General features: G+C 43.8%; 1 protein-coding gene across 1 annotated transcript in view; it reads right to left on the bottom strand.

Annotated features, from left to right (window-relative positions):
• BLMH (bleomycin hydrolase) overlaps nucleotides 1-14128 on the bottom strand; it is a 41722-nt gene that overhangs the window by 1303 nt on the left and 26291 nt on the right. The gene's annotated exons all lie outside the window — the stretch shown is intronic.

The raw sequence follows: 14128 nt of genomic DNA, 5'->3' as shown, positions 1-14128 counted from the left end.
TCCAGAGCTCAGGCTCGGCAGTCGTGGCTCACAGGCCCAGCTGCTCTGTAGCATGTGGGCTCTCCTGTCCCCTGCACTGGCAGGCAGATTCCTAACCAATGACCACCAGGGAAGCCCCCGATGAAGTCTTACAGCAATCTACAAAGCAGACAGGACAGCAGGGTAATGTTTTTACCAGTTAGAAAAACTGGGGCTCAGAGTAACTAAGTGATGAGCCCAGGTTACATGGGTGAAGTTCAGAGCTGGGCCTTGGACCAAAGATCCTGTGCTGTTCCACTTCTCAGGCTGCCTCACTGAGGGTGAGTCAGTGACCCTGAAGGTAGGTGGAAATGTTTCTTGTTCACACAGCCATATGTCAGGGGTTAATCTCTAGGATCAGAAGGGCAAGCATACCCATCCCACCTTCTCAGCATCACTGGCTGTTTTCTCTCATTCCTCTCTACCATAAATTTCTACCCAACAATCAGCTAAGCCATCAGGGGAATCCTGACGGGGTCTGGTCTTCATTCCCAGGGAGCCACTTATTTGCAGATGACACTGTGTGAGTCTGTGCTTTCTTAGGAGGAAATCTGTGGTGAAGAAGAGACAGTCGCTTGACCTATATTCCTTGCTGAGGCCCTGGGATTTACGGATCTCTCCAGTGGTAGGAATGAACAGGGGCACAGCAGTACTAACACCCCAGACTGAGGCTTATCTGAGAAAAGGCGTGGCGTCATCAGGTATCTGGTGACAGACACCTGCCTTTCCCGTCAGGGAGACTATCCCGGCTCCACTAGAGGTGGTAGGCTCAGGTGCTTTAATCACTTCTGATTCTTTGTGACCCTGTGGACTACAGCCCACCAGGCTTCTCTACTCATGGGATTCTCTGGGCAAAAATACTGGAGTGGGTTGCCATTTCCTCCTCCAGAGGATCTTCCTGACCCAGGGATCAAACCTGTGTCTCTCATGTCTCCTAGCACTGGCAGGCGGGTTCTTTACGGCCAGCACCACCTGGGAAGCCCGCAGGCTCCACTAGGACAAGAATTCCTCTTCGGGATCATACCACTGCCAAACTGAAATGGGGAAACATTTCACCTGAGGCACTGCTAATAACAAGAGTGAAACTAAGGTGAGAGATGAAAGCGTGTGCACTTAAAATAAGGATGGGCCACGGAGAAAGCAGAGGACAGAAGTGTGTACCTACATAGGTTACCACCTACACGCCGAGCACTCACAGTAACTAGTGATCTTCATCATCATCTTACCATGGCTGACACCTGCTGTATACTAGACACTTGAGCCGTATTTTCTCTGCAAGTGTGCAAATCTAGGTCTGTGCTATATCACTTCCCACTACAGAGGACCGAGAGAGAGGGAGAAGAGGTAGGTATTCCTAAGGTGATCCTCTAGTATATTGGTTCTCAAACTTCTTGGCCCCAGGCTCACGACTGTGCACTTAAAATTATTGAGGACTCTAAAAAGTTGTTGATATGGGTTATACTTAATGATGTTAACCACAGTAAAAATTAAAATAGAAAGCTAAAAATATTGATTCACTTAGGAAAAAATAATTATATCCTCCAATACAAAATAAATTTTAGTAAGGAAAGTGGCATTACTCTGTGATGCAGAAGACAGCTGAATTCTCATATCTGCTTCTGTGTGCAGTCTGCTGCAACTGTTCTTTTGGATGAAGCAGAAGCAGCAAATCTGGCCTCATGCAGATATGCTGTCAGAGGAAGGAAGACCTTGTAGACGTCCTAGAAGGGTCCCAGGGACCTGGCAGGGGTCCTCAGGGCCCACTCTGAGAACTGCTGCTCTAAAAGCAAGGCTGATTTAAATAATTAAAAGGCAACGTGATGGTAAGTCTACTTTTATAAACTAAATGGTATGACAGAGGACATCACTTAACTTGAAAACAGGACTGCTTCGGGGAGCTCGTCTCTGCTGCACTCTGCCCCTCCCTGACGGGAGTCAAGGCAGCTCATCCTGACCTGGCACCGCGTGTTTGCCCTCTCCAAAAAATGCCAGGAAAAGTGCGCAAGCACTCATGCCAAGTCCGATCATGATGATCCCCTCACGATCCAGGGCGCCATTCTCAACAGGAGACACCGGGAAGAACACACACACATTCCCAAGTCCCTGGCCTCTCACGTCACCCACGTCACTGCCACTGAGTTCCAGCAGCCAAAGCTTGGTCAGCTGAAGGGCCAGCCGATACCATTTCTTGCTGCATCCTAAGTAAATGCTTTCTGAGAAAAAGTTTCAGCATCTGCCTTGCCCATAAGGAGTTTTCAGTGGGCAGGAGAGCAGGCTACTAACTGCCACACCATCTGAGACATTAGGCATCCTTCCCCTCACCCTAATGCCCCCTGAATAAATCCTGAGAGGGGCTTGGGGCAGGCAGAGAGGCAGGTGAAGGATGGAGGCAGATTCATGTAATAAAGTTCTGTGTCCTTTCAACAATACTATCATCACACAATCAAATGAGTCTTCAAAAAATGCCCGGAGAAAATGGACAATAAGTACATCTACGCTATCTTGTTCCAAAAGCAGGAGATAAGATTAAGTCCTCACAAATTAAAACTCCTATCGATTGTAATCCACCCTTTCAGGGTCCCCGCCAAGAGGACCTGCCTTGATTAGTCTCTCTCTTCAGGATATGAGTTCTCTGGGGGCCCACAAAACCTCACAGTCTAGGTGGCTGCCGAGTAATTGCACCCTGGGTAGATAATGACCTTGTGGCTGCTGTAACTGTTGATGCTGCGTGTCCTGGAGTTTGACTGAGAAGATTAGGATCAGTGTGTCTGAAACCCGAGTGAGTGCTGTGGACAGGAGCAGCGAGGTGTCCACTTGGGCAGGGTCAGAGCGACCATCTTGATCTGAGGAAAGTTGCAGCTTCTAGCCCTCATGTACCTTGGCCATTAGAAACCGGCGTTCCCCAAAGACCAAAGAAACAAACAAAAAAGGAAAACAAAAATCTGCCCCAAGGATCCTGATGTTGCATTCAGGGAAACAAACGGATAAATAGATACAGAAAGTCAGCTTTAGGGACTAAGGTGAAATTAAATTTTGTTTAAACATTAAATGTCTTGCTTACACGCAAGAAATAAAATAAAGAAAGGAAGAGGAAGAAATAAAATAAGTGAACAGTCCCTCAAAGACACTGGCAACATTTCTATATCTGTTAAGAGAAAGAGCAGTATGGTCTGTAAAGGGAGAAACAGCATCTGTAGATACGGCTCTAGACAGGCCTAATGCACTCAGAAACAGAAGGGATTCCAATGGGTTCATTTAAGGGAAAGAAAAACTTTACCCTAAAAAACCAGTTTTCTGAAATCCTACCAAAGATCTAAGTTTTAAACCTTTCAGACATAAATTAAGGTGATAAATATATTATTATTTATAAATGAGAAATGTTTTGCTTTGTTCTATGAAATATTTCACCTCACTAATAAAACTACTTCTGGTTCAATTTTTGTTGTTGTTGCTATTTTTAAAAAAGGTATGACAAAATCAAGTTACTATTCTGCTGTGATGAATCTGTCTGGCAGCCTGAACCTAAGGAAGCCAGACGACTGAGGCCTCATTAAGTCACTGCCAATCTTTCACTTGATGCTGATAACTCAAGGCTGAAGAAAGGCTCCCAGAAAGGGAAGGCAAGCCTCACTGACACTTGTCTCATATTTCAAACTTCCTAATAAATAGTGAGAAATCACTCCACAAAATATTAATCAGTCATTTAAAATGAAGTTGCAAAGACTATGCAGTAACATGGAAAAATGTTTAAGGGATAAAAGTATATAAAAATAGTGTATCCTTTATAACTATGTTAAAATTCCAAATACACAGGGGGAGAAAACATGAAAAACAATGATAATTTTATATCACGGGGTAGGTGATTTTCCCTTCAAAATTCTGAAATATTATATCACTTTTTGACTCCTTAAAGATTACCCAAATAATTAATGCTCCTTATAAAAAATCTTGGAAGGACAGAGGGAGGAAGATGATAAAATGAAGGAAGAGGAGCAGAAGGAAGAGGTGGATGAAAAGATGACAAATATACATTTTAAAACTGCCTACGATCCCACCATCCTGGGTTAGACCCTGTGCGTGCGTGCGTGCGTGCTAAGTTGCTTCAGTTGTGTCCGACCCTGTCTGACCCCACGGACTATAGCTCACCCACCAGGCTCCTCTATCCATGGGATTCTCCAGGCAAGAATACTGGAGTGGGTTGCCATGCCCTTGTCCAGGGGATCTTCCCAACCCAGGCATCGAACCTGCGTCTCTTATATCTCCTGCATTGGCAGGCAGGTTCTTTACCACTAGCGCCACCTGGGAAACAGGTTAGGCCCTAGTTAGATTTTTATGTCCTGGAGAAGGATATGGCAATCCACTTCAGTACTCTTGCCTGGAAAATCCCATGTATATCCTCTGATAAAAATTTATATGTGTAGACGCTATACATTTAATAAAAATGAGACAACATAATGTTCTTATACCACAGAGTATCACATATGCGGTTTTCTAATATTGCTCTTTTCATATTAATAAAAAAACTATCTACACTATAATTTTTAAGTGCTGAATTTATGAGTAAAACCAAAATGTGTTTAATTCCCTATTGTTGGAATCTGAATTATTTTTTCATGCTTAGAAACAACACTGCTATAAACAATTTTGTAATTAAACCTGTGTACATCCTTAATCATCTACTTAATTTCTTTATGTCCTTATCAATATATAATTTCAACTTTCTTTTTGAGTCCAATCTGAACTTTTGTCTGTGGGTGCTTGCTATTCAGTTTTCTTTTGTAAAGAGTCTGTTTGGGACCTCTGCTGAATTTTAACTGGTATGTTTGCCATTTTCACAGTGATCAGTAATAGGGCTCTCTATATTAATATAATGATGGCAAACATTTTTCCTATTATGTAATTTGCCTTCTAATTTAGTTGATGATGTTTTCTAGTGTCCTAAATTTTTTGTGTGTTTTATGAAGTCAAATTTATCAATCTTTTCCTTTATGGCTTCTAAGGTTTTTCTGTTATGTTTATAAACATTTTTGTTTGATGTTTCCACATCAGTAGTTTCATTATCTGGCATTGTCTGGATGTACCATAGTTTAACCAGTTTGGCCACCAATACTTTGGCCACCTAATGTGAAGAACTGACTCCTTAGAAAAGACCCCAAGGCTGGGAAAGATTGAAGGCAGGAGAAGGGGACAACAGAGGATGAGACGGTTGGATGGCATCACTGACTCGATGGACATGAGTTTGAGCAATCTCCGGGAGTTGGTGATAGAGAAGCCTGGCATGCTGCAGTCTTTGAGGTCACAGTCGGACACAACTGAGAAACTGGACTGAACTGATAAACGTTTCCCTGCAATTATATTAAAAAAAATTGAAAGCAAAGTAGGGTAAGTGGTAAGAAAACGTAAGAAACACAGTCTCAATGAAAACCACTCATTAAGGCCTTGACACAGCTATGAACACACACAATTTCACAGGTGATTAAGTAGTAACACTCTGTCAACCACTTCTGTTAGTCACCCACTGTAGAAAGCATGCCTTACATTTGTACGGAGTACGCTACAAATATACAAAATGACACAACTCCTTTGGAATGGGAAAAATTCGAGTGCCTTTGCCCTCTTCACTACGCAATGCCATTTCTGGAATTTCACCCTGCAGACACACAGTACCTGCATGCACACAACAGGCGTGTAATTACGTGCAACAGCAGCTCGTACTTATTCAACCTGGGCTTCCCTGGTGGCTCAGTGGTACAGAACGTCTCTGCCAACGCAGCAGTCGCACATTCAATCCCTGCGCCAGGGACAGCCCTTGGAGAAGAAAATGGCAACCCACTCCAGTGTTCTTGCCTGGGAAATCTCAGGGATAGAGAAGCCTGGTGAGCTACAGTCCATGGGGTCCAAAAGTCTGATATGACAGCAACTAAATACCAACAACATTCAGCGCTTTCTGTTGTCAGGCACTGTTCTAAGCACCATACGATAAACTCAGTGCAATACTGTTTGGAATAGCAAGAGCCTGGCAGCAAGCCGAGCTCCATCAGTAAGGGAACTGGTTAAGTGAACTACGGTACATCCAGACAATGCAAGATAATAAGGCTGTACTGATGTGGAAATGTACTGACAGGCCTCCGAGACACACTAAGTGAAGTGAGAAGGAGAAGCAGAGCGGGGAGATAAGATATGCTACCTTCGGTGCACTAAAACACACTGCAAAGTCACATCAGAAATGAAGAGAATGAGAACCTGAAAAACGCAGGAGGTGAAAGGCATACAGAGGGACAGAGATGGAAATAAGATTCCTCTTTATGTATTTCTTTGTGTTTTGATTTTGGAACAGTATAATTTTATTATTTAGTAAAAGAATTATACCTTAGTAAGCAAAATAAAACAAAAACACACAGGTAGCTCTGTAGGGAACTTACACTTCAAAGTGCAATTTTATATCCACTATCTACTCTTATTTCAATTTTAATCCTCATAGCGACACTATGAGGTAGGCAGGGTTGGTATGAGTTGTTTAAAGTCACAGCCAGTAAGTAAAGCCCATACTTAAATCCAGGTCTTAACTTCAAATTCAGTCTTTTCCATGGGGCTCAACTTCCTCCAAAAGAGTACCCAGTGGCAGAGAGAGTGGCAGGTAGGTATCCTCTGGCCAACAGATACCACGTAATCTAGTTTCTAATCCAGGCACTGTCTGGAACCAATTCCATCTGCCCACACACCCCACACTGATGGTCAGGCGCCCAGGTTTTGCAGGGTTTGTTTATGAGGTATCGTGTCTCTTTAAATCAAAGAGATGTCATGTGCTTTAAGTGCATTTGCTTAGAAGGCTGGAGAACAGGGTGGGCTGGATGTTTTGGAAAGAAAACAAACCTACCGCTTGAGACAGATACCTGGACAGGGATCTGAGGAGAGGCCTCTTTTTCCTCCAGGCCAAATACCAAAGTCTGGCTCTGTGGTGCGCACACATTCAGGATCCTGAACCTTTTGCTGAGAAGGGAAGGGCTACTCTTACAGCTGGGTATTACCTGTGGCCTCATTCAGAAACAAAGGCTACGGAAGATTCCATCTCCCTGGTAAGAAGGCAGAGTGGAAAATGTGGTTGGCAAAGAGGGTTGTTTTGGTTTGTGGGTTGCATTTTTTTAAAAACCATCAAACCACAACAAAGTTCAGTCTGCAGAAGTGCACACTTCCTGAGGAAGTGCCCCCAGAAGAAGCCTGTCCACCTCTGGGCTGAGGAGAGAGGGCAATGCACCAGCCAGTCTGACTGTTTTGTTTCCCTGGACTGTGAGCACTACTATCCAGGCTAGTCTGAGATCACACGAAATCCTGCCGGCATCTCCGATGTTGGACAGGAGGAGAAAACACAAATTCAGGTGTCATTCAAGGGTCTATTTTCTTGCCAAAACTTAATGACCTCTCTCTGACCCCAAACAGTACTACTCCTATTTGTTTCAGGCAAAGCCGGCTTTTTGCTCTTTCCTCAAAAGCTCCACGGATGACAGGCCACATTATTTCTTGGCCCCAAGCCTCGGACCTGCCTGAAGCACACTCTACAGGTCAAGAGCGATGCTTCTCAGCCCCCTTCTCCTTGGCTGGCCTCCCACGTCCTTTCCCAAAACACCCACAACCCAAGCATCTTTCCTAAAACTCTGCTCACCTCTGAAGGATCGGTAAGGAGCCTCCCCAGTTCCAATCACTCATTGTCTCTCTTGTACTTTATCCCGTGTTATTGTGCATTCATTCTCACATTTGTGTTTTACATATTTGTTCTTACAAACAACATATGGAGCAACATTTACAGCCTAATGGTCCCAGCTCAACACCCAGCCTGCCCACTCCCCATACCCAGCGTGTGGAGGAAGCAAGTACACTGTGTTCCTGGCAGGGCACTGACAGCACAGTGGGCGTCCACCCTCCCTCCACCTAAAGGGTCCCAAACCTGCTCTAAAGCCCAATCCGAAAGCCTCCCCGCTTGACTTCTTTCTGGCTGCCCCACCGCAGCGCTATTTCCCACCAAGTTTTCTCTGATGTCACCTAGTCCCGTGACTTCTCACCTAGTCCTATGACTTCAGTAACCTCAGCTTCAATGTCTTTGTATTGTCTCCCCACTGAGGGGGCTCTCCCCAGCTCCTCCTCTTCTGCTGTCATCTGCCTTCTGGGAGAAATCACCCCTTCTCTGGCTTATCTTTTTCTACTTTTCTACTTATCCTGTATCTTACAGTCTGAGGAGCACACCACGACTGCCACATCTGCCACATCACAGCCCTCTTCAAATCCCCTTCCAGGTCCCAGGTGGAGAAGCATGAATTCCTCTGAGGGTCAGAGACGTTCGCACCGCGGTCTGTGCGTGGCTCCCTGCATCCCGTCGATAAATGTGAGCTGACACTGTTGCTAATGGGTTTCCTTGGCATGAGGTGTCTTCACCTCCACTGCTTCTCTTGTGAAAGACTAAGCCCACATGACGAGTCATCCACCCAGTAAACTGGAGATGCAGTCCAACGGTCACCAAGGGTCCTGAATTCTTAAGAGACCCGATGTTAGAACAGTGGGCCAGTGAGACAGCCCTCTCCCAGAGGGAGGAGAGCTTACGTCCCTGCTCTGCTGTTCTCTTGTCTACAGAGAACATTAACAATGGCACCAATGATGGCTAATGTTTCTGGGCATTTCTTATATGCCTGGCATAGTTCTCACAAACACCCTATGAGGTAGGTACAACTACTATCCCCGTTTTACAGATCAAAAGACTAAGGCTTATAAAGGTTAAACACCATGACCAAGGCTACACAGCCAATAGGTGGGACAGCCAGGATGTGTCCCAGGCATCGGGCTCGGGTTCTGTGTCTGACCTCTATCCTCAAAGCAATGCAAGCATACCTTGGAGACCACCTGGGAGAACGACAAATCCTCTCTACAGGACAAAGGAAATACACACCAATCTACATCAAACATGAAAGGATTTCTCCCTGAAATCGGTTTCAGCCTGTAGGCTAGGAAGAGCCTTCTCTCACAAATGGTAGGCAGGTGGTGCCAGTGGTAAAGACCCTGCCTGCCAATGCAGGAGACATAAGGGGTGTGGGTTTGATCCCTGGGCTGGGAAGATGCCCTGGAGGAGGGCATGGCAAACTACTCCAGTATTCTAGCCTGGAGAATCCCATGACAGAGGAGCCTGCCAGGCTTACGGTCCATAGGGTGGCAAAGAGTCAGAGACGACTGAAGCAACTGAGCACACAGGCACAGCCCTGCCCTAGTCACATGGTGGGATAAGGAAGCAACTGTCCACCTGAGAGCATGAGCTTCCACTCACAGTCACTGCTTTTTTAGCTTGTGTCAACCAGGCTCAGTGGTTAATGAAGATGGATGATGAGGAGTCCCTCTGAGAGAACTCAGATACCCGAATCTGATGGTGTCAGAGAGAGACAGGAAAGCCTGGAGAGACATGAAAACCCTGAAGTGACAGAACAAATTTGTATGTTGCTCTTTTACAGGAAATCAGAAGCCTCTGCTTTTGGCTCACATAATTTTCTTATTTTGGCAAGTTCAGTTCAATAATGTCTACAATTTACATTTGTGCTAGAATTCCAAACCAAATCTCAAACTGACCTGCAAATGACTGGTTATCTTTCGTAGGTAATATACATTCTTAGGGAAGCTGCCTGCGTCAAATTAAGAAATCTCAGTCCCAATTCTATCTCCAACACTGGGTAAGTCACAACCTCTCAGCATGTTTTCACTTATTCCCATAAAACATGGGTGCAATTACCTATGTTCATACCCTGCTGCTGCTGCTAAGTCGCTTCAGTCGTGTCCGACTCTGTGCGACCCTATAGACGGCAGCCCACCAGGCTCCCCGTCCCTGGGATTCTCCAGGCAAGAACACTGGAGTGGGTTACCATTTCCTTCTCCAATGAATGAAAGTGAAAAGTGAAAGGGAAGTCGCTCAGTCGTGCCCGACTCTTAGCGACCCCATGGACTGCAGCCTACCAGGCTCCTCTGTCCATGGGATATTCCAGGCAAGAGTACTGGAGTGGGGTGCCACTGCCTTCTCCATGTTCATATCCTAAGTTACTCTATCTGATGCCATGAGCGGTGGGGTGGGGGTGGGGGGGGTCAGGACAAATGCATTAGCAAATGTTGAATTCTTATGAAGCAAGCAAGATGCTATGAACTATATGTCCTGAGTACCTCGGATAGAAATACAGACTATTCATTGAACTCTTTAGAATTATGTAACAGTGTACAGTTCGATGGCTACATAGAAACTATAGGACATCATAAGGAAAACGGTTGTTATCCATGTTATTGATAGAAAAATGTGAAACCACAAGGAGACAAATTGCTGTCCAGGATCTATAATCAAGAAAGTAGTAACTGTCTCTCTTGGTTCTACCATGTAACATTATGTGAAGGATATGATGAAATTTGTGCGTAGCTTTGAACATTCTGTTCCCAGAATTATATGGTGAGGCAATTAAAGGCCATGCTTTTGGTTTTTAAGAAGCAGCAGAGGTTCAGATGTAACATGAATCAGTCTCGTTAAGTTTCTTTCCAAATTAATCTCTAACATGCCAAAGCCTCATGAAGAAGTCTGGAAATTTTACTAAAATGAAATCAAGAACAGGCTTACATGTAAGAAAAAATGAAGAATGTAAGTTAAAAACAACTTCAAAGTTGAAGCTGAAAGGCAAAAAAGCAATTTGAAAAATGAAAAACTAATCTTGGTTCAAAATGAAAACTTAGAGAAACAAAATTTTTAAAAGATAAAGATTTTCCTTCAGTGACCATTGAAGACTCAGAAAATTATATTCCCCCTAACCTCACTGTGCTATTTAGCATATTAAGAAACTAGACTAAACAAACATAAGAAGTATGTTACGATAATTCTACCTTCAGGGCTCTGATGTATCAGACTTTAGAACTGGAATACCATCTCATGACTAAGTGAACCAATCATAAAAAGAAGTTCCATAACAAGACTGGTTCATTAGGGCGACCATCCAAGAATTCAATTTATTGACTATCAATACTTTGTTACATGCATGGCAGAATGTTTATAACTACTGAAGCTGGGTGATGAACATGTGGGGAATTTCTAAATACTATTCTCCTTGTATAGGCTTGAAATTGCCCATGATAAAAAGTTAAGGGCAAAAAATCAAAGAACTAAGTTATAAAAAAAGTTAACGAAAAAAATCAAAGAAACATGCTATAACCATGTTATTTCTATGAGCAGACCAGATACTACTGGAACAGAGAAGCTAAGAGGAAACACAGTTTAGTGATAAAGAGTAGGTTCTACTGTCAGACTGTCCAAATTATAATTCTGGATCTACCATTAGTGAGATGACCTGCAGGTCACTCTGGCATAAAGATTATACTCTTCTCAGAAGAATTTCTGACTAAGAGCAAAAAGCACCAAAGGTTATTTCCCCTATTTTGAATTCTTAAACATTTTACAAACTACTTAACTCTAACAAGCCTGTCAGCTTTTCAAAATGAAAGACGATGTAACAGGTCCCAAGGCCTGTTTCCTCATTCAGCTATGGAATCCATTTCTTATACAATCCATAAAGAAGGTACAAAATGCATAGTCAAGTATTTCAAGAAGGAGGGGAGAAAAGTCAGGTAGGTTGTATGCCATCTCAGATATGTACCTAGTTTTCAGTCCAGCTGACTAAGAATACTAGTGTTCACCAGTATAAAGTAACTCAATGGATTCAGTAAGATAAGAATTGACTTCTCCCTTTATGTCTCTTGTGGGTAGAGGTAATATTTATCCTCTTTGGGAAATAGTCAGTTTACTGGATTTCATCACTGATACTAGACTCTGGGCAGGAAGGGACATGAACACGACCAATGGGGAAGACCAAAGCCAGAGGTGCTCGGTGCTCAGTCACTCAGTTGTGTCCGACTCCTTGCGATCCCATGGACTGTAGCCTGCCAGGCTCCTCTGTCCATGGGGATTCTCTAGGCCAAGAACACTAGAGTGGGTTGCCATGCCCTCCTCCAGGGGATCTCCCCAACCCAGGGATTGAACCCCAGGTCTCCTGCACTGCAGGCGAATTCTCTAATGTCTGAGCCACCAGGGAAACCCAAGAATGCTGAAGTGGGTAGCCTATCCCTCTCCAAGGGGAACTTCCCAACCAGGAATCGAAGTGGGGTCTCCTCCATTGCAGGCAGATTCTTTATCAGCTGAGCTAACAGGGAAGCCCAAAGCTAGAGCTGGGCGGAGGAAAAAGGCAGCCTGCCCAAGTATCTCTGCTCTGTTTACTGCCAGCTTGTAGTATTACCAACACTGTTTTTTGAGAAACAATCAATTTTAACATGCAGAAATCCCCTAGAGCACAGTAACAAACTGCTAACAATGCTAACTACAGAAACAAAATCCTAGCAATGGTGTTTAAGGTTGTCACATCTCCTAAAAGAGCACAAAGGGGTTCTGTATCGGACATGGCGGCCAATGCCCACCAGGGTGACGGACGGGAGGGCCCCGCCGAGGCAAACACACATCGCAAGCATAATAACAGACTACGTACTCTCCCTAAGGTCAGGCCAAGTGTGCCAATTAAATTAGATCATGTTTTCTTTCCTTCCTTCCTGTTAAGTCAAAAAGAACATTACCAAGAAACACAGGAGAATAATTTATTTTTGGCTTTGAACGAACTATACGCTACACCCACTCAGTTCAATTTCTTATCTTTTGGCTCTCTAGTGACATGCTTTAGTCTGTACAATCTCAGGCATTTCACTTTTTCAAGAACAACAAAAAAAGTTAGTTTAGTCCTAACTCGACAGCTGCAGGTTTCACTAGGAAGCGTTACAGGCAGATCAGGGGGATAAAGACCCCAGGTCTCTCAACATAATAACGGAATGAGTAAGTGAACAGAAGCAAAACTTCTATTGAGTGGAGCTTAGAGGTACAGTTGAATGGGAAAAAAAATTAGCAAAGTAATCTAGAATCCTCTTTAAGAGTAGGTATTTAGGTTCAAAGTAATAAAGACAGTAACTCGCCCTACACAAAACAGAATATTTGCCTGACTTTACAAGTGTCTGTCCTCTCTTAAATGGATATCACTACTATCTACAAACTCAGTGACTCTTAATAGATAGAAAAATATCTCAGAAACAAGCCAATGGTCCAGGCTGGTCTAAACAAACCATAATTTTAGTCCTTTTCGTAGACACTAATCTTTATGATAACAAACCATTTACAGGGACCAAATAAGACCAAAAATGAAACAGAAGCTACACAGTTTCATCTGAAACAATCTTATGTTTTAAAACGTTGTTCAGTCACCCAGTCATTTCCAACTCTTTGTGACCCCATGGACTGCAGCAAGCCAGGCCTCCCTGTAACTCACCATCCCCCGAAATTTGCCCAAGTTCATGTCCATTGTGTCAGTGATGCCATCCATCAATCTCATCCTCTGACCCTCTCTTCTCCTTCTGCCCTCAATCCTTCCCAGCATCAGGGACTTTTGCAATGAGTCAGATGTTATCAGATGACCAAAATATTGGAGCTTCAGCTTCATCATCAGTCCTTCCAACAAGTATTCATGGTTGATTTCCCTTAAGATTGACTGGTTTGATCTCCTTGTTGTCCAAGGGACTTTCTGGAGTTTTCTCTTTTACTACAGTTCAAAGGCATCAATTATTTGGCATTCTGCCTTCTTTACAGTCCAGCTCTCATAACTGTATGTGACCACTGGGAAGACCACAGCCGTCTCTGTATGGACCTTTGTCAGCAGAGGAATGTCTCTGCTTTTCAACACACTGTCTAAGTTTGTCACAGCTTTCCTGCCAAGAAGGAATCATCTTCTGATTTCATGGCTGCAGTCACAATCTACAGTGATTTTAGAGCCCAAAAAGAGGAAATCTGTCACTACGTCCACCTTTTCCCTTCCTATTTGCTAGGAAGTAATGAGGCCAGATGCCATGATCTTAGTCTTTTTAATATTTAGTTTTAAGCCTACTCTTTCACTCTCCTCCTTCACCCTCATCAAGAGGCTCTTTAGTTCCTTTTCACTTTCTACCATTAGAGTGGTATCATCTGTATCTCTGAGGCTGTTGGTACTTCTCCCACCTACTCGATTCCAGCCTGTAACCATCC

Source organism: Bos mutus, chromosome 19 (genome assembly GCF_027580195.1).
Source record: "Bos mutus isolate GX-2022 chromosome 19, NWIPB_WYAK_1.1, whole genome shotgun sequence".
NCBI classification, from domain to species: domain Eukaryota; kingdom Metazoa; phylum Chordata; class Mammalia; order Artiodactyla; family Bovidae; genus Bos; species Bos mutus.
This window is presented reverse-complemented; position numbering and strand designations above follow the sequence as displayed.